Raw genomic sequence first — 23,929 nt, forward strand, 5'->3', positions numbered from 1 at the left:
AGTGCTGCTATGAACATTGGGGTGCATGTATCTTTTCAAATTGGAGTTCCCTCTGAATATATGACCAGGCGTGGGATTGCAGGCTCATATGGCAAGTCTATTTTTAGTTCTTAAGAAAAAAATGCAGACTATTATTCATCCCTGAGTTCAAATCCCAACTCTGCTCTTTATCGTAAATATGACCTTGGCCACTTCTCTGCTTTGTGCCTTAGCATGCTCATCTTTAAAAAGGGGTGAAGTGACTTCCTGGCAGGGTTGTTACCAGGATTCACTGAAAGAATACACGTGGAGAGCTGAGCACTGTGCCTGGCACACAGGGAGCACTCCATACATGCAGTTGTTGTTCTGGTATATTCTGCAGTAGACTTTACAGTGTCTTATCATGATCTAACCTCAAATCTGCAGTCACCAGCCTGGTCCTCCATGTGGGTAGCTGGAAGCAGAGCAGAAGTGCAAATACACAAAAACTAGACCAGGAAAAAAAATGGTTTTTTAACAATGACTCTGTTGGTCTCTTTGTCAGGAAACAGTGCCCGGATGTTGTGGCTTTTCTGGCATGCCCTTATGAAGGGGTGGTGGACTCTGTATACCAAAACCAGTATTAGACACTACTTCCAAATGTGTTCTGGTTAGCTATCTGAATGGCTTTTCACTGGGTCACCCGTTGACTCCAAGTACTTTCGAATGTGAGCAATTTCACACGGACTTGCCATCCTGCCCTTGGTGTGCAGATGAGATCAATTCTTCACTGAGGTCTTTTAAGATCATAAAGAGCTAAGTTTATGTTTTTTGCTATGTTGTCTATTACGCACAGATTTCGAAAGCCTCACATTGGACAGAACCAATGCATTTACAGAATTAACTAGGTTAGATCAGTCTGACAGTATTTAAGTTCCCTTCCAGCAACACAGTAAATAGGCTCACTGTCAAACCAAATGATGCATCTATGGCCCCTCTGTCTAAACCACACCATCTTGTTTGGGAACCATATTACCTGAGTAGGGGCCCTGTTTGTATTCAACTTGCATTTGTTTCTCTCTTCCAACCTCTCCCCGTGTAGCAATGAACAAAATATATTGACCTCTAGGGATATTACTTTAATAGCTGCATTTTCTCCAGGACCTAAACACACAGAATTAGAAAAACTTCAATTTATATAATTTTCAAGGTAATTTAAAGTTGAAACGAACTTTTTTGGACCTATATCTTTAGCGACTGGATTTTTAATAGCTTGGAAGTGCGTTGATGCTTGAAAATGTACATTTTTGGAAGGAAAAAGTTCAGAAATTGTGACCTACTTAACTTTTAGTGGATTGGACCACTGAGCCAAGAGGCGTGGTGACCACCCACTGGGGCGTCAGGCATGGTGTCATGATTGTCAAACTCCAAGCCGAGGGCAGTTATAATTAAGTGAAAATAATCACTATCGGAGCCAGAGAAATTCCAGAACCAGTCATGTGGGTTTAGCACCTACACTGCATTCCAGGTGAGCCTGTCCTGGTATCTGAAATCAAGCCTTGGCAGGCTGGGGATCTGACAGGTTTGTTGAATGAATTAGAACACCACACTGTCTCCTTCCATAATAAAATTCTTTCCTGCCCCCCAACCCTTACAAGCATAAGTGAAATCATTAGAAGGAACCATAATCCAAGGCCACCCTGGATTAGAATAGGTGGCTATAACAATAACAAAACCCCTTTACAGGAAATCCTATATTTGGAAAACCATTAGAAATAAATTCACGTGGCTGATTAGAATTCAGAAGCCCTAGCTACTGCCCTTTCCGTTTTAGACTCTGAGCTTAACTCTCAGTGGTATCAGCCTTAGTGAATCCAAACTGTGACCACAGAAAAAGACATTGAGAGACCAGAAGCCCAGCATGTGAGCCTCCAGTGCTCACCCCCCACTGACAGCTGCCTGCCCTGCTCTATTCTTCTCATTCCTCCACTTTCCATCAGAGAAGCCCGCGCACCTTGATTTTACTAATCGGTACCAATTCGAAATGCACTTAACGCGGTGTAAGAAGAGAAACGGCTATTCATTTTGTAGGACGGGAGGACCATTTGTTTTTGTTGTGGCAGTGAGGCCCTTGGTCTGGTGTGATGGTTCTTAGCTGGTGGGGCAGTGCCCCGAAAGCCGTTTTTGAGTCAAGTTTGTGAGCGTGGTTTGGTTATCATAACGATTGGAGGAGAGCTCGTGGAATTCAGGCGGGAAGGACAGGGATGCTAGTGACCTGCAGTGCATAGAAGAGTTTTGCACAGCAAAGACAGTGAAGAAATATTTGTGAGCTTATTGACATTCATGTAGGTTAAAAATACTGTTCATAATTACTGGGTTCCAGGATCTAATGCCTATGTCTATGTAAACATGAAGTTTCTTTTTATTTTTTTTTCCTGAGAGTGAGTATGTATTGATTTTTTAAGAATGAAACTATCAAGTACATTAAGGGATAATAGAACTCGGAGTCAGAACTCCCCCAGGAGGTGTGGGTGCTTCCAGACAACCCCCTGACAGCTGCCAGGCTGCTTGTGGTGTAGCCGACACCAGCACCTCATATTGGTGTCTGACTTTGCAGCTGTTGGATTCAAGGTGAAGTAAGTACACAATTAGGTTTTTTTTTCCCCCCTTCCTGGGTAGAAGAACCTGACCAATTACATATTTAGAAGCATGGTATTTTATTATTATTTACTTTTCTTCTCTTTCTCCTTTGTTATATAGTTAGGGAATTCTATTACTCCTTTTGAAATTAGGTATGTAGGTCAATATCTATAAATCTTATTATAGGATGGTGAAGGGAACACGACCAAACATTTGTTACAGGAGTGTTGGGTTCCATTGGCAATGGCAACCACTGAAATAGTCCTACTCGTGTCTCTGGTACTGTGATAAAGGTACCGTGAATATCCTTCATCAGCACAAGTGGGAGGCAGTATTATCTCAGTTTACAAATCAGAAGACTGAGGCTTGCTGAGTCAAAGTCATAAACATGCTTGTGGTTGGGAGCGGGCATTCAAACATGTGTAGGTCCAGTAACTCAGACCACACTTGCAACCACTCCACAGTTTGCTGCCAGTCAGATGTCTGCTGCTGCCTGATCATCAGCCAAAAGCAAGACCACATTCTCGTCCCCTGTAAAGGTTGCCCAGTCTGTACCTGAAGGCTCTCCATGGAGATCAGCCAACACCTACCCAGGAATGTCCCCCTTGAGGAAATCTGCACAGCGAACTTAAACAATGTAGTGTCCCTGAGGCTGAAGGTTCCCGACCAACATCAGAACCAAAACACACTCGATTTCCATTATTAATAACATTCAAAGTCAGTGATAGTGGGGCTGATTCTGTAATTGAGTGCGTTTACATTTGGAAAGAACACCAGAGACTTTTGTTTGGTGAAGTAGGAACGGAACTAATGAGGCTCAGACAGACTGCCTCCCCAGGAGGGTGGGAGAGGAACATTCCACAATAATCCATGTTGGGTAACTCGTCCAGAAAGGAAGGTCCTCTTCACCCCCAGCTGCCAGGGACAGGGCTAGTGAATTAGGCCTCATCCTCCATCTCCCCAGAGTGGCAAGGCTATGCACACTGGGGACATCCCCTCCATCACTGCGCCTCCCTGGGCTCCTGGTGGGAACTGACACCCATCGTGACTGGTGCTACTGCTACGAGCTGGACTGGCCCATGTGTCAGATTGATACCAGGCAGCTTTCTCTTTCTTCACTCTTACTCCTTTCCCTTTTCTCCTAAATATCATTACTATTGCTTGTCCTCAGGTAGATATTTTTCAATTGTTACATTTTTTAGAAAAACTCCAAAGGCAGTATTTTTCAGTATGATAGAAAGAGCAACTTTGGAAAGAAACACCAGGCTTGATGAGTGATTTCTGCCTCCTTTGACCTGTTGACCTCTGGGGTGGAGGGTTGTCCTTCACTGCCTGCTAAGTATTTCATCCAGCATCCAAGATGAGTAGCAATGACATGACCTTCGATAATGTTCACGTTATCTTCCAGGCCCTATGTTCCTCTGCCAGCTCTTGCCTTGGGTGAGATCCTTACCTTCTTTGTGCCTCCGTTTCTCATCTGTAAAATGGAGAAATAACAGTGCTTCATAAGGTAGTTGTTACTGATTAGCTGAAATAAAAACACGTAGAACAATACATAGCACATAGTAAGTGCTCAGTAAAGTGGTCTGATAGTGGTAATAATCATAGTGGTTGTAAAAGTAGATTAGTCATAGATGCTCACAACAGTCTTGAACAGTTTTGCAGAATTTAAGTGGCTGTACTGTGAAGAACCATTCAGCTAACAATGGGTAGAAACTGAAGTCCTCTAAACCGGAGTCCATGACCCGTGGCACTGCCGACCTTTCGGTCTGCGTAACTCTTTGTTGTGGGGCAGTTCTGTGCATTGGAGGCCATGAGGCAGTATCCCTCATCTCTGCCCTCTGGATGCCAGCTACACACCTCATGTTGTGACAACCAAAAACGTCTTTTCAAAATTGCCAAATATCCCTGGGGATGAGAATTATGTGCAAAATTGCCTCTGTTTGAGACCCACCGGTGGAAACCAATATTCTGTCTTTTTCACTATCCTCATCATGAAGGAAAATCCTCTTTTATATTTTCCTAAACAGATGAGCTAAGTGATGAGGCATTTCTTTATTTTAGAAAAGAAGCATTTGCTTTCCAACTCCCAAACTATGTAATTACTTTAAATAATCAGCTTTGTGGGTGTAATCAAAGCCCAATTCAATTAAAATAAATAATGATATGCAGCTAGGAAAATGTCCCTCTGGTCAGTGATTACAATAAATACACTTTGTTCTTTCAAATTCTCTGGCTGACACCCTGGGAATGAAGGCAGTCCTGAGGAGATACTGGGCTCTCCCAGTCCTGAGGGCTGCCTGGGCTCCACATGCTGCTGCAAATGTAGGAAGAAATGAAGGTTTGGAGGAGAATGCTGATTTTCTGTACAGAGTGTTATCAGAGCATCTCTCTTCTGTAGCTTAAAGGAAAGGATACTTTCTCATATTTATTTAAAATTTTAATTTTCAAAAGTGGGACGTTTCCTGGAGGATCCATGCTGTCTCCTCTTTCTTATCACCAAGGTTTCCTAGCCAATCATGTCACCCTTTTCCTGCATGGGCACCCAGGATGACATCTGGCCTCTGGGTAGGGTCTGTCTGGAGCCACAGGAATTTGTTACCGAGTCCAATCTTGTTCTGCTCATTGCATGGCAGGCCAGTACATCAGGAGACAAGGTGTCGGGGCAAGGAATAATGACTTTATTCAGAAAACCAGGAGACTGAGAAGATGGGAACCATCTTACCCAAGTCAGAATTCAAGCTCCTTTTATACTAAAACGGAGGAGGGGGGTGGTTGTTGTTGCAAACTTCTTGGTGTTGGAATCCTTTGTTCTTGCAGCTGTCCTCATAGGTCAGGTCACAATGTTTCTATAAACCTCCAACAAGACAAATGTTATTCTCTGTTCTGCAAGGTTTTATTGCTATATGAATGGAAAAGTGTTATACCCTTAAACGTCAGAGGCTTGAGAATGGGCTCTCCTGTACATTTCAGGTTTAGGCAACATTCTTTTACAAAAGGTGTAGAACCAGCATGACTCAGCACAGGAAACAGTGCAGGGTTAGAGCCCTAAAAGAACGGATCTAATGTGGAGTCCAATTTGTTCTTCCTTATTACAAATTCCCATCACCCTTTGGGGGCAGGTTTTCCCACCTGCTTTTCTTCAGGACAACACAGGGCAGGTGACACCTGAGAAGCATTGCTGAGTGGTGTTATTTGCCTCTAACGGGAGAATCATAAACCCACTTGATGTTTTCCGTGATGTAGCCAACAGTGAGGACCAACTGTTTCTCACCTTTACCCTTAAAGCTCTAAACGTGCTCGTGCCAGGTGTCTCTCTAAAGCTTTCCTGCTAATCTGCTGGCATCCTGCACCTCCTGTCCTCCTGTTCCTTTTGTAGGTAGGCGACGAGTTCAGTCTCCTCTGGCAGGTTTTCCTGTTCTTTTGGAGGTTGCTTCACCCCAGGAAGTCCCAGAAACTGCATATTGTGCTTAAGTGGCGGAAGTTTCCCTCCGATGGTGGTTTCCTTTTGTCCACTTTCTTTCCTTGAATGTGTTTAGGTTCCAGGCACCATCAGGCAGGGGAGATGAGCACTTTGAGGCTAGCTGTGTTGAGATTTACCCATTTTACAGATGAGGAAACAGATACAGAGAGATTTAACAGGGTGTAGGCTCTCATACCTATGAAAGAGAAGAAAACCTAGATTCCAATTCGAGCAGGCTAACCTGAGGGTCCCCGCTCTGTGCTCACACTCTCCTGCCCTGACCACCTCCCCACATGGACATCACCAGCTCTACCCACAGCTATTGCAGACACGCCCAGAACACAAATCCTCCATCACCTTGCATCAGCCTAATCTAATCACAACTGTTTGTCAGAAACCTAAACCACCCATGTTTCATCGATCTTCCATTATCATCAAAACTTAGTGGTGTGGGGAGTCCCTCTGGGTTTACTGCCTCTTTGAAATGACGTTGACTCCCAGACTTCCTTCCTCTCAGTCGATTTCACCCCAGATAAGGATGGAATGATAAGGCTTTCTTTAGGTTTCCCTGGATCATTCTAAGAGAATTAGGCCAAGCAAACACCCATCAGAGACCTTGAAACTCAGGGTAAATCACAACACAGCTAGCCTCCTGAAGAAGAGGGGAAGGGAGAGAGAAAAAAAAAGGGAGAGAGAAAGGAAAGGTAGAGAGAGCTGACTCTGTGAGAGCCCAGCTCCGGCCTCTGAGCCATTGCTGTCCAGCTCCTCTTTCCGTTCTGTCACCTACCACCCTTCCTTCCTGGAGTCAGTATATTCCCTTCTGCTTAATCATGTTTGAGTTGCATCTTGGTCCTATGAACCAGCTGGAGATCAGACCTCAAAAAAAGGGCCCACAAACTCCATCAGGACCATGGCAGTGACAATGTCTTGCTCATTGTTATGATGCCAGGGTCTCGCCCAGCACCTGGCTTGGACAGCAGAGCTGCCCGTTCCTTGGAGAAGGAGAACTCCTGATGTCAGAACTGTGACCCCTTCTCCTAGGGTCTTACTTTGGTCAGTTACTGGAACCAGAAAACAAATTCTTGTTTTCTGTAAGCTGAGCCACCTGGGACATTCAGAATGGGTGACTGTGGATGCCACCAAGTGTGGGATTCACTGATAGCCCAAAGCCATCTGGTCATTGCCCTCTTCTATTCTCATGGGAATAGTTACCTCCTAGTGCCTTTGGAGGGGGTCTTTCTTTTGTAAATTTGAAGTAGGATCCATATTCTCTTATTCCATAGATTTCTTTTAACTAACTCTTTAAAAATAGCTCTCCCTTGCATATATACATCTTCTTTTAATTTTTTTATAAATCTTTACACCTTCTTTCATCTTAACCTCGCCATAACTAGCAAAATAGTGGGGCAATTTTGAACACTAGTGCAAACACAGATGAGACATTGATGCTTGGAGTCCGCTAGTGAAGACATCAAGGGTTAAACGTCTGGGCTCCCTTTGTCCCCAGCTGGACACAGGCATGGCAGCAATGACAGTGCTGAAGTGTGAGTAGCCTAAGAAGACAGGATGTGTTTAAGTGCCCTGTCCACTCTGTGTTTTACTAGAAAGTGTTTTAATGCTTTAAATAGACTTTGGAGGTCAGCTTCCAGGAGCCCAAAAGATCAGATCATCTTTTCCGGAATAGCAGCAGCCTACCCTCGAGGAATGGGTCTGGGACACAGGGATGTAAGCCAAGCATCCTCTGTCATTCTGACACCTTTATTAATGTGCCGTGGTAAGGAATGAAATAATCTATTCATACATGTTTTAGCTAAGCCTGGAATATACATTTTTAAGTCAGGAGGAGGGGAGGGAGTTGAGTAGAGAAAAAAACAAAAAGCTAAAGGGAACTAAAAAAAAAAATCTGGATAGACTTTGCAACCATAAATGGTAAAACTAACCCTGTTGCACTGCCAGCTACAAGAACAGCCGAGGAAGGTTTTGATTTACAGGAACAGCTCAGCAAGGGCCTTGTAGAGAGCTTCATGCCTGCTATAAAAATGTGATTAGCTATAAAACAGAGAGCTTTAACAAGAAAATTTAAGCATAGGCAACAGACCGACTCAAAAGTAAACAAAAAAACAGAAATTACTGCCTTCGTGGCTAACCCAAGTCGATAAAGGCCAGGATTAGGGGAATTCTTTTTCAGACTTGTGATATAATTAATAACTTCTAACTTTTAGATTCAAAGGAAATAAAAAGGAAAGATGACCTTGAACTTTACAAATGACTTCCATCTGCCTTTCATCTGCGGCTTTTGCATTTGAGGTGTGCATAGTCCTAAAGCATGAAAAAGAGTCCTCTCAAAGAACAACTCCCCGTTTCAGACTCTCCCTGGACACCCAGGCTGGGAGGAAATAAAAGTGGGAGCATTCAGGGCCTCGGGAGGGGAGAGTGTTTAAGTCTGCAAGTCCCCTAACTCCAGGGCTCTTTGCAGCCTGTCCCCACTTGCTTTGTAGCAAGTCTGCAATATGCCCCTGCACTGTGTTGAAGGTCTTTGGCCAGAGGCCGAATCAGTTCCAAATGATGGTCCTTTTGAGAACAAGGGGCCCTCCTAAGTTTGTCTGAAGAGGTCCATTGACTGATTATGAATATGAATATGTAGTTAAAGTATTTGCACATCTAGGGCAAGCACGGGGGTGATTTCTTACATCACAACAGCTGTGATCTGTGGATTTCTCACTGTGTGTCGGTCATCATGAAGAGTACTTTGTATGGATTATCTCTGTGTCTCCCAACAAATACTCTCAACTAAGTTTTATTATCTCCATGTTACAGATGGGAAAATCATAGCCAGAGAGATTATTACACAACCGATAAAAGTTGGAGTTGGGATCAACCCAACCTGTCTGATTTCAGAACTCAAGCTCCTAGCCTCTATTCCAAAAAAGTGATGGTACTAATGACGGGCCCAGGGTTGGAGAGTCGAGCTTCAGTTGCAGTCTATTTCTCTGTCCTGCAAAATACCAGGTCTGCTTCTGTTCTTTGCTTAAACCTGATGTAATTGCAGTGCAGAAATCTTTGCAAGATTTCTGCATAAAAGGCATGCAGAAAGAGTCCTCAGGCCAAGCACAAGGTTCCCTTTGTATCTTTTTGCCACCCCTCATCCTTTGTGCCTCTATTTCTTTTTTTTTTTAAATATTTCAAAAAATTTAATTAATTAATTTATTTATTATTGAAGTATAGTCCATTACAATGTGTCAATTTCTGATGTACAGCACAATGCCTCAGTCATGCATACACATACTTATGTTCGTTTTTTCTTCCCCCTGTTTCTTATCCTTGTCCTCCTGAGTACGTTTGGCCCCAAATTCTTGCTGTCTGGGAATGAAACCCTGCTTTATTGGAATATGTATGGCATGCTGGGGTTAACTGCGATTTCAAGTTCTTCCATCATTCCAAAAAGCACTAGTACATTTTACTGCCTCAGAATACATAATTTAGTATTTTTTAAGCATGAAATGATCATCGTCATGCTTTAAAGTTGTAGTTGTCTTTCTAAATGTCAGTTTTCTCTCTGCAGTGTTACACATTGGGCTTGAAAGGGAGGAAAGGGATTGTTTTAAATTAGAAGGGTTTCCAGACACATTCTAGAATTTAAAATAAATAAAATCATGATGTGACCTGGTTTTTTTTCAATTACTCTTTGTCCTATAAGTTGAATCTCCACCTAGTCATTGATTAAGACAATCCTCTGCTCGCCACGTGTACAAACGTAATTTTCTACTGTAATCATCCCATGCAACTGTCTCCAGCTTCATTAGGATACCACTTGTGGTATAATTTTACCAATATTGGAGTTTTAAAAGGAGTTTTCTATTAAAAGGTATCCTTTTAACATGGCTTTATAAACTAGAGCGGATTTTTCCTTTTCAAAATGGCTTCAATGCTGATTTCTGTTAGAATGAGATCTATATTAATTCTAAGATGGGCATTGAGAGCCTGTAGAACCATTCCCTCTTCCTGGAATCTCATCCTCTTCATGGGATGAATGCTAGTTTCAATTAGGGATCCCTTCTTTGGAGGCCTTTTCTCCATCCTGCATGGCTTCAGTGCCCACTGTACCCTTTTCCATGCACCTGTGTACCTTTATCATGCCAATTTTGCCCTTACATGTGAAGGTTTGTTTAAGTTTTATATCTCCATTGTTTAGCAAATAGTTAGATAGTCAATGAATATTTCTGTTGAGTGAGTGAATGAATGAATAGGCTTTTACCAAAAAAAGCAGAGCATGCAGGAGAAACTTACTGGTAACTCAGCACGAGGCAGGTTATGGGAAGATCTGTAAGTTGCAGGCACCATGTTATCGAGATCGATTTAAGTGTGAGATCCTGCCCTCCAGGGGACCTGAGTGATTTCTGAAGTTGGTATTTCTGTTGGGCCATAGGGAATAGATCCTCTCTGGTTAGGTGAAGATTGACGGAGAAATAATGCCAGGACCAAGTGATGATAAAACTGCAAGGTCTAGGAAGTCTAAAAGTGTAACACAAATTCAAGAATAGAACGTGAGTGGAAGAGAGAAACTCATCGAGGAAGACTGAGTGAAGGATACTTTTTGGTGACACATTTGAAAGGGTCTGAAGCGTCTGACCAAGAAGTTACATTTAATTTTGAAGGCAACTGGAGAGCAAACTTAAGTTTTTGAGCCAACGAATGATAAGATTGAAAAAGTGCTATGAGATTAATATAACAATAGTGTGTAGTATCTCTAGGGATAATAAGAAGTTGAATGAGCAGAGAAATCTCCTCACAGTCTATTTCTAGATTCTAGGCTTGAGGTAAGGAGACATAAATTGGAAGTGGGGAGAGTGGGGGGAGTGGGGACAGAATGCTGGAGGTGACAAAAACATTTTTCTTAAGAGTTAGCAGACTATCTATATACACAAAGCTTAATTAAGCTATCAGAGAAACTCATTTGCCTCTCTCTTATCTTAAAAAACTTTCCTGAAAAGCAAAATTGTGAAATACTGCCTTTTTCTTTTCCTCATAATGTGTTTAAAAATGAGCAAAGAAATCAAATTTCTACTTTAAAGCCAATGCTGTTTTGGATTTTATAAAAACTAACCAGCATCCTAGAGCAAAGAACTAAAGAAATGCTATTTCCAAAATTTACCAATTATTTCCAACTTGTTATTAGGGTAAAATAGCAATATTCTCTTGAGACCTACCTCCTCACTTATATTTTAGAGGGAAATTTGGTGATGATTCAGAACACTTATAATAACATGGGAAGTTGCAATGTGAAAGCAAAATATTCCTTCCTGACTTTTAATGTGTTTTCCAGAAGTTGAGACACAGGGAATGTAAGTAGAAGCCAAGAAAAAAGCAATAGAAAGGGGGTCCTTTAATAAAAATCACTGAAAAACAGATCATCTGTAATTTCTTAAAAAAATATAACTGGTAGTTATTTTTTAAATGGTTATCAAGGATTATTATGAAAGCATGACAAATTCTAGAACAACGTAGAGTCAGTTCTCATTCTAACTTAGTAGCCATCACCTAAATCTAAATCTTGACTTTAACCTTGATTTCCAAGTTGCACATAAATTTTGCATATGCACATGTACATTTGGGGAGCACATTGACATTTTATTAGTTTATCCAAGGGGTCATCATGCCTAGTTAAGAACTTCAGAGCTAGGCTAGTGGTTCTAAAGAAAATCTCTTTTGTCTTTACTAGTCAATAATGAAATGAATGAAATGAAGATGGCGTGTTGTTTTTTTTTTTGTAAATATAGAAGACTATTTTATTTGAAATAGTGATGATAGATTCTAGTTGACAATATTGTTGTCTCTAATTAAAAAAGGATTCACTTTCTTACTTTCACTTCTTTAAGATTCATAGAGCTCAAATGTGTTTGCTATACAGTGACTCATAATTAACATTATTGAGTTTGGTTACTGAAGAAGGAGTCTGGGCTGAAAGTGTACAGCAGTTTTCCACAACAAAGGTTAAATCAAAGAATTCCTTGAATAATGCTCAATTAACTCTGGATCAAGTTAATCTGCAAACTGTCTTCTTTTAGATAGGGTAGGAAAACTATTTATTTGCTAGAGCAGCCTAGCCTTCTTTTTAACTATGCAGATTCTTGTACTCTCCCTGCAGGGGGCTATGAGGTGGTAGGGCACAGAGGGACTCAGGAACATGCATTTTTTTCGTTAAACATTCCCCAACTGGTTCTGAGGTAGGTGTGCTCAAATCATACTTTGATCATCACTGGACGAGGAGGTAAACTGTAGTTGTCCACGTGAGAGAGAAGGAACAGCCAGGTCTCTGTGAGGCTTGGGAAGGATCCTCTAGTAGAAGAACTTGACCCAGGTTGAAGGTCAACTTCTACCGTTCACTCCCTGAATCTTTTTCCTATTGTGTAATTGAGAGATACATTAGCTTCCTGGGCTGCCAGAACAAAGTGTACCGCAAGCCAGGTGACTTAAAACAATGGACAACAACTGGAGACTAGAGGTCCATCACGAAGGCGTCAGCAGGGCTGTTTCCCCTCTGAGCCTGCATGGAAAGCTTCTTTGTCCCTTCCTGGCCTCCGGTGATATCCATTGAGCCTTCGTGTTCCTTGGCTTGTAGCTGCAGTCACCCCGTTCTCTGCCTCTGTCACCCATGGTGGTCCCCCTGTCTCTTCTTGTTAAAGGACATCAGTCATATAGACTAAGGATCCTTTCCACTCCAGTATGACCTCATCTTTCCTAAACCAGTCACCTCTGCAAAAATCCTACTTCCCAATACAGGTCACATTCTGAAGTCCTGGAAGTTAGGATCTCCGCTTATCTTTTTGGAAGACACAATTTGCCCACAGCAGAAGGAGGAAGGGGGTGGGCTCGAAAAGGTCAGGGGTTCTGAAATCAGAGTCAGTGACTGGTTCAGCATGACTCTTTAAAGGTCTCTTGAGAAACAAGCTAAAATTACAGGTTTCTTTAACTCGACCTCCAGAGTCTAACTTAGGAAGTATGAGATTGTGCCTTGGGATCTGTATTAATTACCACTTTGCAGGAAATACCCTCTCTGAGGGACCCTACCAGAAGCAGCCACTTAACTGCTGTTTTACTGAATGTACTGGGTAAATGATAAGTTAGGACTCCATAAAACTTATGCAGTAAGCACGTGTAACTACGTGCAGTGTCTTCACAGTGCTCTGCTCCCACGCGGCCCTCTGTTTTCGGCCGGGGCAGGTAAGTGGTGTTCACACATTACACTTGTTTACTTAATCGTCCCATGCTCTTAAAGAAAATTAAAGCTTCTCTTAAGAACAGTTTTTTATAAAATTAAGCACAGTTTTGATGTTTTCATTTTTCCACTATTTCATTATCAAAGGGATGATGAAAATTGGGTCATTTGCTCTCATTATGACTGTTTTCTTTTCATTAATCGGGGCAAAAGCTCTGCTTGAAGTGGAATCAAAATGCGAATACGAGCTCACCCGGGCCTCTGAGGGTTTCAAGAGGCCATGCATTTGATAAAAATGGCATGTTGAAAAGTCCGCCTTTCAAGCTAGAATACAGATAAAATAGAGATGGACTGAAGCGAATGGAGCTCTTCGCTGCAGACACGCTCAATAATACATATGTTGTTAATCCCTGGTCGTTTCCAAGTAATTGCAGGCTTCTTCATGGAACCAATTTTCTGATTTGGGAGACTGAGATAATTCAAATTGCATGTCTTTAAGTAGGATAATAAGTGGAGTCTGCCAGTGCTTGTTTGCATAGCTGCTCATGCTGAAGGAAGGAATTGGACGATGTGTGACTTAAAACGATAGTTTTGTCATTTAGTCCTTTCTTTGGCAAGTGGGGTCACAGCAGTCTAAGTATGAACAAGTGTGTCTGGGGATTGCTGAGTTACATGTTGAGTGGAATTTATAATTTTTACTGTGTAGTTGGCTGTGTCAAGTAATGCATTTAAAAAAAAAGCAAATGTGGTTGATATGTGAACAATTTATAATCCGTGCATAGTTTCCTTTGAGTTTTTTACTTACACTTGTGGTCCAGTGGGACTTTTTCTCTACAGTGTCATTGTCACTGATCTGCATTTAGTTTGCAATATTCCATCCAGTATATTTGCCTCTCTGGTGATGTTGCGTGTAAAATGAGGTACAGATTTTTGATGATTCCTTGCCAGTCTGGTCCACAAAGTATTTTGCCTGAATTATTGTCTCATAGAAAGCATTTTTATATGAATTCCCAAATATTTTAATGTTTGTATGGCATGTATGGATCTAGATTTAGGAGGAGTGTGACTGGATGCAGATGATGTCTGTGAACTTTTCTCAAGGTCAAGTTGAAGATAGAGAGAAATTATTTCTGAACTTTTTTTGGGGAGTATAGTTGATGTACAATTTTGTGTTCATTACAGGTATATAGCAAAGTGATTCGGTTATACATATATGTATATATCTATATTCTTTTAAAATTCTTTTCCATTATACTTTATTATAATATATTTAATATAATTCCTGTGCAATACAGTAAATCCTTGTTGTTTACCTATTTTATATATGGTAGGGTGCCTCTATTAATCCCATACTCCCTGTTTATCCCTCCCCACTCCCCCTTTAGTAACCATAACTTTGTTTTCTACAAGAAATGCTGTTTCTTTTCATCATATCTTTTTGGTTCGTCCAGCGTCCACTAAGACTGAAGCCTTGATTTCCAGATTATTAGAGAAGGGTTGCATATTCTCTTGAGAGATCTACTATTGTTTGTGTCTCTGGGTCAATAGTCATCAAAGAGAAGTATGAGAATCTAAGCTGAATAACACTCCAATAGTCCAAAGACTAGCGATGACATCCCACGTAAATATTCAGACCTTCACTGGAAAACGGTAGTTTCAGGCAGAGTAGCACATATATTATCATTCAGTCTCAGAATTTACCGGCTGTTCCTCATCAAGTCGTTGGGTTTTCTCACTTGCAATGGTTTCCTTTTGGCTACAGCTTACGTTTACTGCCGTGCTTCAGTTCTCGCATTTGTGTACTAACCAATTAATTAATGTAAAAATAGTTCTCAAATATTTACTGCCTGGCTGCACACACTCGGGTTAAACAACTTAAGAGAAACTCTCAGTTTAATTGAGGAGCTAGATCCAGGGGGAGAAAATTCCATTGTTGGAATATGATAATTGGTACAGTATAGCACAAGGGCGCGATGTGAAAAAGAATGTGTGAGAAAGAAAGTAACAAGAAATCCACGGGTTGTAAGATACTCCTCGTGAAATGGGCGATTATAATGAAGATGTTCTTCAAACTATTTATTCCTTTACTGTGTATTTACTGAGCATTTCTATGTGTCGGACATTGTGCTGACAAGGACAGGAATGTGGATGGACCTTAAGACTCCCAGGTTGGGAGGAAGATAGTTAAGTGGATGGAACATCACAGCCTTGGGAAGGAGCTGCCCCAGAGAATGGAGGGCAGTACCCTGGAGCATAGAGGCAGGCGCGCTTGAGGAGTAAAGAAAGTGAGGTCCATGGAGACGAGCACAAATAAAAATGGGGTCATTGAAAGAGATGAGGGATCCTCACAGAAACTAACGCAGAGGGTGTCTGGCCTCCAGAGAACGGGACTTGGTGTAGTGTGCTGAGGCCAGAAGCTAGGTGGAAATAAATAGGTGCTGATTCTGAAGGATGTGACCTATTTGATTCAAAAGTGGAAGTGTTGGAATTTTATTTTAATAGTATAATTTTTTTATAAGATAATGTCCAATTCAGTCTCCTAAGTGACAGTGAGCTCACTGTAACTCAAAAAGTATATAACTTTAATGGCCTGGAGACATATGATAACAAATGCAATTATATTTTCCCCCAGAACACAAGGATATGACTACCTTATATTGTGCACGGCAGATAAACAAGGTCACACTCAGGCAGTGGCAGGTCCTGGTTTATTCCATCAGCCCTGAGGGGTAAGCTGGCATTGCAGTGACACTTGACTCCACTGTGTCCTCCGTCCTTCAGTGGCCTGGATTCCTGCTCCTTTTGCTGCTCCTGCTGGTTCTGGAGGGGGAAGAGGTCACTCTTCAGGGCATCCAGTTGAAATTTTGCTTGTGCTGCCCAGGAACTTGGTGACTTAGGGAAATCCTTCAGTCTCTTAGGACCTCAGTTCCTTATTTATAAAATGAGAGACTGTCATGATGGCCTCTCTAACTTTGATATTCAAAGACTCCAAGTTCTGTAATTCAATGGCAGGACTCTTTTTATTGCTCGCTTGCTTTCTTGCTTGCTTGCTTGCTTGCTTGCTTGCTTGCTTGCTTTCTCTCCTTTTCTTTCTTTCTTCCTTTCTTCTTTTCTTCTTTTCTTCCTTTCTTCTTTCCTTTCTTTCCTTTTTTTCCGTTCTTTCTATGTGAGTTACAGAAACTATAAAACTATAACATATGTATTTTGACCTTTGAATCTAAGGCAATTCTTTTAGGTAAAAAAGTTTTCTTTGAGATGATTCAGGTAGAACCTTCACCTTTGACAGGGATTTAAAAAAAAAATTTTGTTTGTTTTGTTTTGAGGGGGAAGGTAATTAGGGTTGTTTATTTATTTTTATTTAATGGAGGTACTGGGGATTAAACCCATGGCCTCATGCATGATAAGCATGTGCTCTACCACTGAGCTATACCCACCCTCCCCCGACATGGGGATTCTGAAAGACAATTACAGAAAACAGCTGTAATGCAGAACTCCATGTGGTAATTTCAAATCCAAGAATTAGATTCAAATCCTCTGACAGTTTTCCATCTCCCATCAGTCGTGTCCAAGATACAGCATTTCTTCTGTTTCATCCCTTAGTTGGAGTTAAATTCTTCTGGAGACTAGGCTGCATATTTTTATTTATTTTTTAAATCCAGAATGCTCTTTGTCATCTGACAGAGTAACATATTAAACTGCTTAAAATGCTTTGTGAATGAAATCACATGTCTGAAACGCTGTGTCCATTACGAGAGCTCTCCAAGGGCAGGCTTGTGTTTGTTCAGTCCCCTTTGTCCTTTTTGTCTTACCTAGTTTCTCATCCCCAGGCTTTTTCTCTCTCTTCAATCCCAGTAGTGATCTTAGGCATAAAGCAGATTTCTATGCAAAGGCAGTTTGTTCAAATTGGTAGGGTGGATTACATAAAAAAAAAAAAAATTATTTGGGCATTTTTTATCTGGTTTAAATGGATTAAAAAGAATCATGATGATCAGAGCTTCAGGGCTGCCCCCTCATCTGATTTTACATTCTCACAAGCTTCTGTGGTTGAAGGAAAATTGCATTGAATTTTCATAAACACATTATTATCTAACTCCCTCCCATCTTAACGTGTTTTGACATCAAATCCTTAAATATGTATTGACGATCTCCACGTGAGAGGCTAAGTAGTGTAACATGCACATTTAAGCTCATGTACACAAGAACATGAACCCACGAGGGCAGGAATTCCTCTTTGTTATTGTTACATTCCTTTTGTCTTCAACAGTGTTTGGCAAATTAAGTTGCTAACGAGATTAAATTAATGAATGTGAGAATAACCCACGTTCACAAGAGGATGAGAACGGTTCCTGTTTTGTACAGCTTGTGTCTGCAGCCCCTAGGACAGTGTCTGCCTCTCATTTGTTGAGTGAGTGAATGGACTTAAGGATTGGGTCCTGGTTGTTAAAGAGTTTACAGTCTGGTTTGGGAGACAGATTGGCAAAATAGTCAAGAGCAGTAATGTTTTGGGACCACAATGGAAAATTATCACAAAACAGTCATATTTTAATTGTCCAAATAATAACATAAATGATTGTTCTAGATATTCAAGGCTGGAAAATAATGTATGACATACACTACCCCTAAGACTTTGACTTTGCTGGATTATTTTTATTTATGTATGTACTGAATAAATCTTTACATGCCTCTATGGTCCAGGCAGTATATCAGGTGCTGGGGAGTCAACAGTGAATAAATAGATGTAGGTCTTGTGCAAATTGAACTCACAGTCAAATGGGGAAAACAGTCTAAAAAAGTAATAAATAAAATGAAAAATTTTGAAGGGAAAAATGAGAGGAGCTACCTCTGAAAGGCTAAATGAGAAGAGTGGAATCTTTGAGCTGAATTTAAGGAATCTACTTTTCAAAGAACATTCCAGGTAGATGAGGCTTTGTGTATAAAGGCCCTTAGTCTCTGAGGCTGTGAGGAATTCAGTCCCCAAGACAGCTGTTCTGGATGGGGATGAAGTGGCAGGTACCAAAGGATTTTGAACAGGAGGGCTTGGTTAATCAGTATACCATGATGGACATGATATAACGACTTTTTAAAGACATTCACCCTTGCTTACAAGTGGAGAATGGATTGTGGAGCCCAAGAATGGAAGTAGGCATTTTAATAGTTCATCAGAGGACTTGATTAAGGTAGCAGCAGTGAAGAACATGTGATCTGGAAGGATTTGAGGTCAAACTAAAGAATTTGCTGTTGGAAAAAAAAAGTGGAGGATGGCTAAGGGAAAAGGGGTCAAGGAGGAGTTCTAGCTTCCCGACTGAATTAAAGGGGGAAAGTGGGGTTCTTTATTGAGGTGGAAAATACCAGTGGAAAGAAACAAATCTGGGGTGGGGAAGCATGGATTCAATGGTGGACAAGTTAAGCTTGAGATATCTGCCAGGTAAACTCAGAGATGTGAAGTCAGAGCAGGGAACTAGACGTGTGAATGTGGATCTCAGAGGAAAGGTCTGAACTGATGATGTAGACAGGGGAGACCCCAACATGTTGAGGCCCCAGTGATGGAGAACCAGCCGGACATATGAATATTCCATGAATACTCATCATTGTACAGCGTTTGATACGTTGTAAGTTCTCAATTGATCGTTATCAATTAAATGAAATTTGTTCTGTAAATATATCCAAAGGTTTTGAGAGGCATCCAAACGAACACTCACTGTAACTGGCTACACCCTCAATCCTAAGATCAGTGTATGAAAATTATACAAATATTTTCAATATTCTTTATTACGTGCAAACTTCCAGAGTGAATTCCACCCTAAGGCAGACATTTAGGATTGGGACAGGGATTTCATCTGTTAATATTCTACTACGTTAAACAAAGCAGTTATCATGGTAAGTTTTCACGTTTCGGTGCACGTATCTCTCATTTTCAGTAAAGAATTGTTTGAAAAATTTAAAGAATAAAGATCTAATGTTTTTAAACTGAGCGCACTTAGGATGAACATATTACATGCTTGTTAGTGACACCTCCGCTGGGCAGGGATGTTGTCATTTGGCTCCGTTGCTGTACCATGGCATCCAAGGCCAAAGAAGGATGACCAGATTTTTGCACTTGCCAGGTTGAAGCCAGGAGCTTCATAAGGAATAGGAAGACTCTTTGTGATTCCCCAAACACTGTGGAATCAGAGGAGGCACAGCACCCTGGAGGGCTGCAGTGTGACAGTGGAGTTCCACAGAATGTTGTCACAAAGAAAGATTGAGCAACCATGAGAAGGAATGGTTGACCTATGATTTTCTAGCGCCTTCGACATTAAAAACTATTGGTTGGATCTGTCAGAAATTATTTCCTCTTCAATATCCTTTTTCCCAGGATAATAATATAGTGGGAGTCAGAAGGTAAACAGAAGTTAATTACAGAAATGGGTTTTATTGCTTATTTGCTAGTTATGTCTATAAACCATATAAAGTGGGTTTATGGGCAGGGTGTAGACTGTGTCAGCCTGTCCACCATCCAGGGCTGCAGTCATCCAGCCTTTCTTAGCACAGATGTTTTTCTTGACCACCCCACCTTTGGGTATTGACTTCTCCTACTATTTCTGCCTCACTGAGTTGCCCTCCTCAAAGGGCTGTAGCACTTTTCCTGCCACTACAGAGTTTCCAAAGGAGAAACACGTGGTCCGTCTTGCTCTTGATGTACTGTATTAAAATATTTACTTTTCATTCATCTTCAACAGATAATTTTTGAGCACCTACTTTGACAGTTCTACAGAGGACCAAAGTGTAAAGTACAGACCACAGTCTGAGCCGGACTGAGTCGGGCCGGTTAGTATGCCCCAAGTCACATCAAGGCTTCTTGAAGCACCTTCATGCCCTCCAGTCCTCATGGGAGATCTTGCTTTAGTCGCGGTGGGAATGGATAAGTAGCCAGGAGTAATGACAGGGATTTCTTCTTTGTATGTCTCCAACCATCTACGTATCCACTGTGTGCGCTGCTTCTTCCATTTCCTCCCCCTTTACCTCTATTTCCTGTCCCACCTCTTTATCAGCATACTCTTTCCTTTTTATAGCTTTAATCTTGTTCTCTTCCTAAACTGGCAGACAGTTTTTGTTGGTATTTCTATGCCAACCTTTGATTATGCATTTCCCACAAGACTAAAGTGCTTTTCTGCTTCCAGTTTCTCTCTCCAGTCTACATCTCTTCACGCCTGGGACTGGGGTGGTGTCTGACTGGGGATGGTATCTGACTTGCCCTGGTCTCTAATCAAAAGAGCATAAATCTGACATCTGAAGACAAACCACAGTGCTATCCATTCTTTCCCAGCATCGTCTGCTTACTGTGGTATTTATACAATTAGCCCCATCTCTAGAGATGGAGGAGTCCAGACTATCACCTGGTACCCATTTCTCAGCTAATGGGACAGAGGCAGAAGCCTGTAGAACAAAAAGGTCTATTTCCAAATGAAAACTAGATATGCTGAATCCCAGTGGAGTCCTGAGTCCACTCTCTGCCCTGTGTCTTAGCAGGTATGGAAGGGTGCCTTTACGTAATTTTCTCTACTAATCAACTCCACCATTCCTTTACCTGGAAAATTAGTAATCCAAGTAAACTTCCATTACTGCAGCTAGAACTTACAACTTCTGGCATGCAAGGAGCCGGAGTGCCACGTTTAGTTACTGATGCCAACTATCATATTGCCTGACATCTCAGTGCTGGAGTTCTCTTTGCCAGTTTATTTTTGCTGTAGGGGATGAAAAATCAGTTATCAGATCCCCTGACCACTTGTGTAAATCTCCGGGACAATATCTTCAGAAGAAAACAGTTTATTTTTTCCTCTCTCACTTCAAGAAACCTGAGCCAATAATCAAATGTGCTTTTATTCTCAGTTCTATTCACGTGAATCCTCCAAGTTATGTCTTTTTCTTTGGGGTTTTATTTGTTTTCAAACCAGAAGAGCACTTTAAGTAAAGTTTATGGAATTTAAAAATGCCCAAGGCTTAGTAACACACTATTGGAATATTTGAATATCACTAAATTTGCAGCAATAAAGTTATGTGTTGTGGGTTTTTTGGCAAGGGATAAATGTTGGAGTTGTCCCAGGAAACGTTTTCTCACATAGTTGGTCATTGACTCAAATGGCACGTGTTCTGCAATCATACTTGCATGACATTGGTGGGTCTCTAGACACAGTTAGTTCCTTCTCACTGAATGATCAAGAATGTTTTTTAAATGCAGCACCTGCTCTCTGAAAGATGCTGGGGCCAAGACTGGAGAAGTCCCTGGGTCTTGACCACAAGGAACTTACAATCTAGTTGGGAAGTTAAGACATTACACTGTGGTCCCAAAGACATCATTAAAAATGTAAACACTGTCGTCTCTACCTTCAAAACATAAAGAGTCTGATTCCTGCTTATCACATCCATCGCTGCCACCTATCCTGTCCATTAAGCCACTGTCATCTCTCATCCCGAGGATTATTGCTGTAATCTCCCAAATGATATCTCTGCACTTCCACTGTTGCCCTCGTTAGCCTGTTCTCTACATAGTAATCAAGGTGATCCAGTTGAAGAATGAGTTGGATCATGCCAGTCCTCTGTTGAAAGCCCTTAGAAGCTCCTGGACCCACTTGGAGTAGAGCCAGTGTCCTTGCAATATAGATAAGATTCTACACACAATCCAGCCACACACTCCCTCTTTGACTCTCTGCTTTCAGCGTTTACCAGTTTTCCTCTGGCACACTCTGCTCCATCCACGCTCACCACTTTGCTCTTCTGGGAGTACACCGGGAAGGCCACTACCTCAGGGCCTTTGCACCTGCTGATCCTGCTGCCTGGAATCCTCTTTTGCCCAGATGACTACTCACCCCTCACATGTTCAGGTCTTCACTCACAGTGAGATCTTTTTAGGCCACATTATCTTAAATTGGGCTCTCATATGCACACACACACATGCGTGCTTTGATTTTTCTATATATATATCACCATGTGAAGCCGTAGTATTTCATGTATTGTCTTTCTTTTTCCTCAGTAGGAAGGAAGCTCTATGAAGGCAGTTTTTTTTTACAGTTTTGTCTCCCATATCTTTAACACCTAGAATGGTGCCTGACACACAGTAAGTAGCTAATAAATATTTACTGAATGATTATTTTTATTTCACACATGAAGGGCTGTATTAGTTTCTTAGAGCTGCTGTAACGAAGTGTCATGAATTGGATGGCTTAAAGCACAGCTGTATTGTCCACGGCTCTGGAGGATGGAAGTCTAAAATCAAGGTGTCTGCAGAGCCATGCTCCCTCTAAAACCTGTCCGGGAGAATCCTTACTTGCCTCTTCCAGCTTCAGGGAGCCTCAGGTGCTAACTTCAGCTGCAGCCCCTGAATCTTCTGCCTCCAATGTCACATGGCATTCTTTCCTCATTTGGAGTGGGGTGGAAGGAAAAACTCTTCCCTTAGTATGTGACCTCCCTTTTGCCTTTAAAATTTGACCAGACTAATATCCCATCAGCACAGCTCTGGTCCAGCATCTACTCTGACCAAAAAAACCTTCATCATCTATAAGTTGTCTAAATTCTCTAGTCTCAGATTTGAGGCTTTCCACATTTTATTAGCCATCCACCATCACATAACCTGTGACCAATCTAACGTGTAGGATTTGCTCCTCTCCATCAGTATCCTTTGCTGCATCCCTACACGTCTCTTGCACTTTTTCCTAGAACCCTTCTCCAGAGCAACCATTACTTAAAGCCTTTCCTGCTGTCTTTCATCCTAAGTCCAACTTCTCCATCTTCAAAGTGTGCGTGCAAGTTTACCCCTACCTTTTTGAAGACATTTATTGTTTCACACCCTGCTTGAAAGTATATGTGAATGAAGGTTTTGTCTCCTCTAAATTAGGATGATAAACATACCAGCAGTATTATTTTTTAGTTGATAAAACTTGTCAGAAGATTGTAGATTTAAATTTTAAGAAAATTTTTTTGTTCTGGATCAAAGAGTCTGATGTTTCAAATGTAAGAACATGTTTTTCTTCAGTCGTTTTCTGAGACAGCAATGCACAATGATGAAATGAGGTTAAGAAGGGTGAGAAACAAGAATTAGGAAATGTGAAGAAAGTTCGGTGGATATTAAAAAAATCTATCATGACATGTAGCCATCTTTGTTTTTTGTGTTTCAAGCACCTACACTCTCTTTGGAAAATAAATTATTTTACATATTGTGGTTGGCAAAATGATGTCCTTCCAAAGATGGCCCTTATCCTAATTCCTGGAACCCATGAATATGTTAAGTTATATGGCAAAAGGGACCCTGCAGCTATGATTAAATTAAAGATCTTGAGATGGGAGATTATTCTGGGTTATCTGGCTGGATCCAAGATAACAACAAGGGTTCTTATTAAAAAAAAAAAAAAAGAAGCAAGAGGATCAGACTCTGAGAAGGAGATGTAACAACAAAAACAGAGAAGAAAAAAGGGATCATGACGACAGAAGCAGAGAAAGAGACTGAAGCATTGGCTTTGAAGATAGAGGATGAGGCCATAAGCCAAAGAATGTAGGTGGCCTCTAGGCACTAGGAAATGAATTCTCCCCCAGAGCTTCCAGACGAATGCAGACCTGCTGACACCTAGGTTTTAGGACTTTTGACCCCCAGAACTGTAAGAGAATAAATTTGTGTTGTT

At 41.3% G+C, this 23,929-nt stretch overlaps 1 protein-coding gene and 1 non-coding gene across 2 annotated transcripts in view; one reads left to right on the forward strand and one right to left on the reverse strand.

Annotated features, from left to right (window-relative positions):
* Positions 1 to 23,929, forward strand: part of FBXL7 (F-box and leucine rich repeat protein 7) — a 385,410-nt gene that overhangs the window by 164,036 nt on the left and 197,445 nt on the right. The gene's annotated exons all lie outside the window — the stretch shown is intronic.
* TRNAD-AUC (transfer RNA aspartic acid (anticodon AUC)) lies at positions 16,640 to 16,712 on the reverse strand. The gene has a single exon. It is a non-coding gene; the product is annotated as a tRNA-Asp (tRNA).

The sequence above is a fragment of the Camelus dromedarius genome, chromosome 3, assembly GCF_036321535.1.
Source record: "Camelus dromedarius isolate mCamDro1 chromosome 3, mCamDro1.pat, whole genome shotgun sequence".
NCBI classification, from domain to species: Eukaryota; Metazoa; Chordata; class Mammalia; order Artiodactyla; family Camelidae; genus Camelus; species Camelus dromedarius.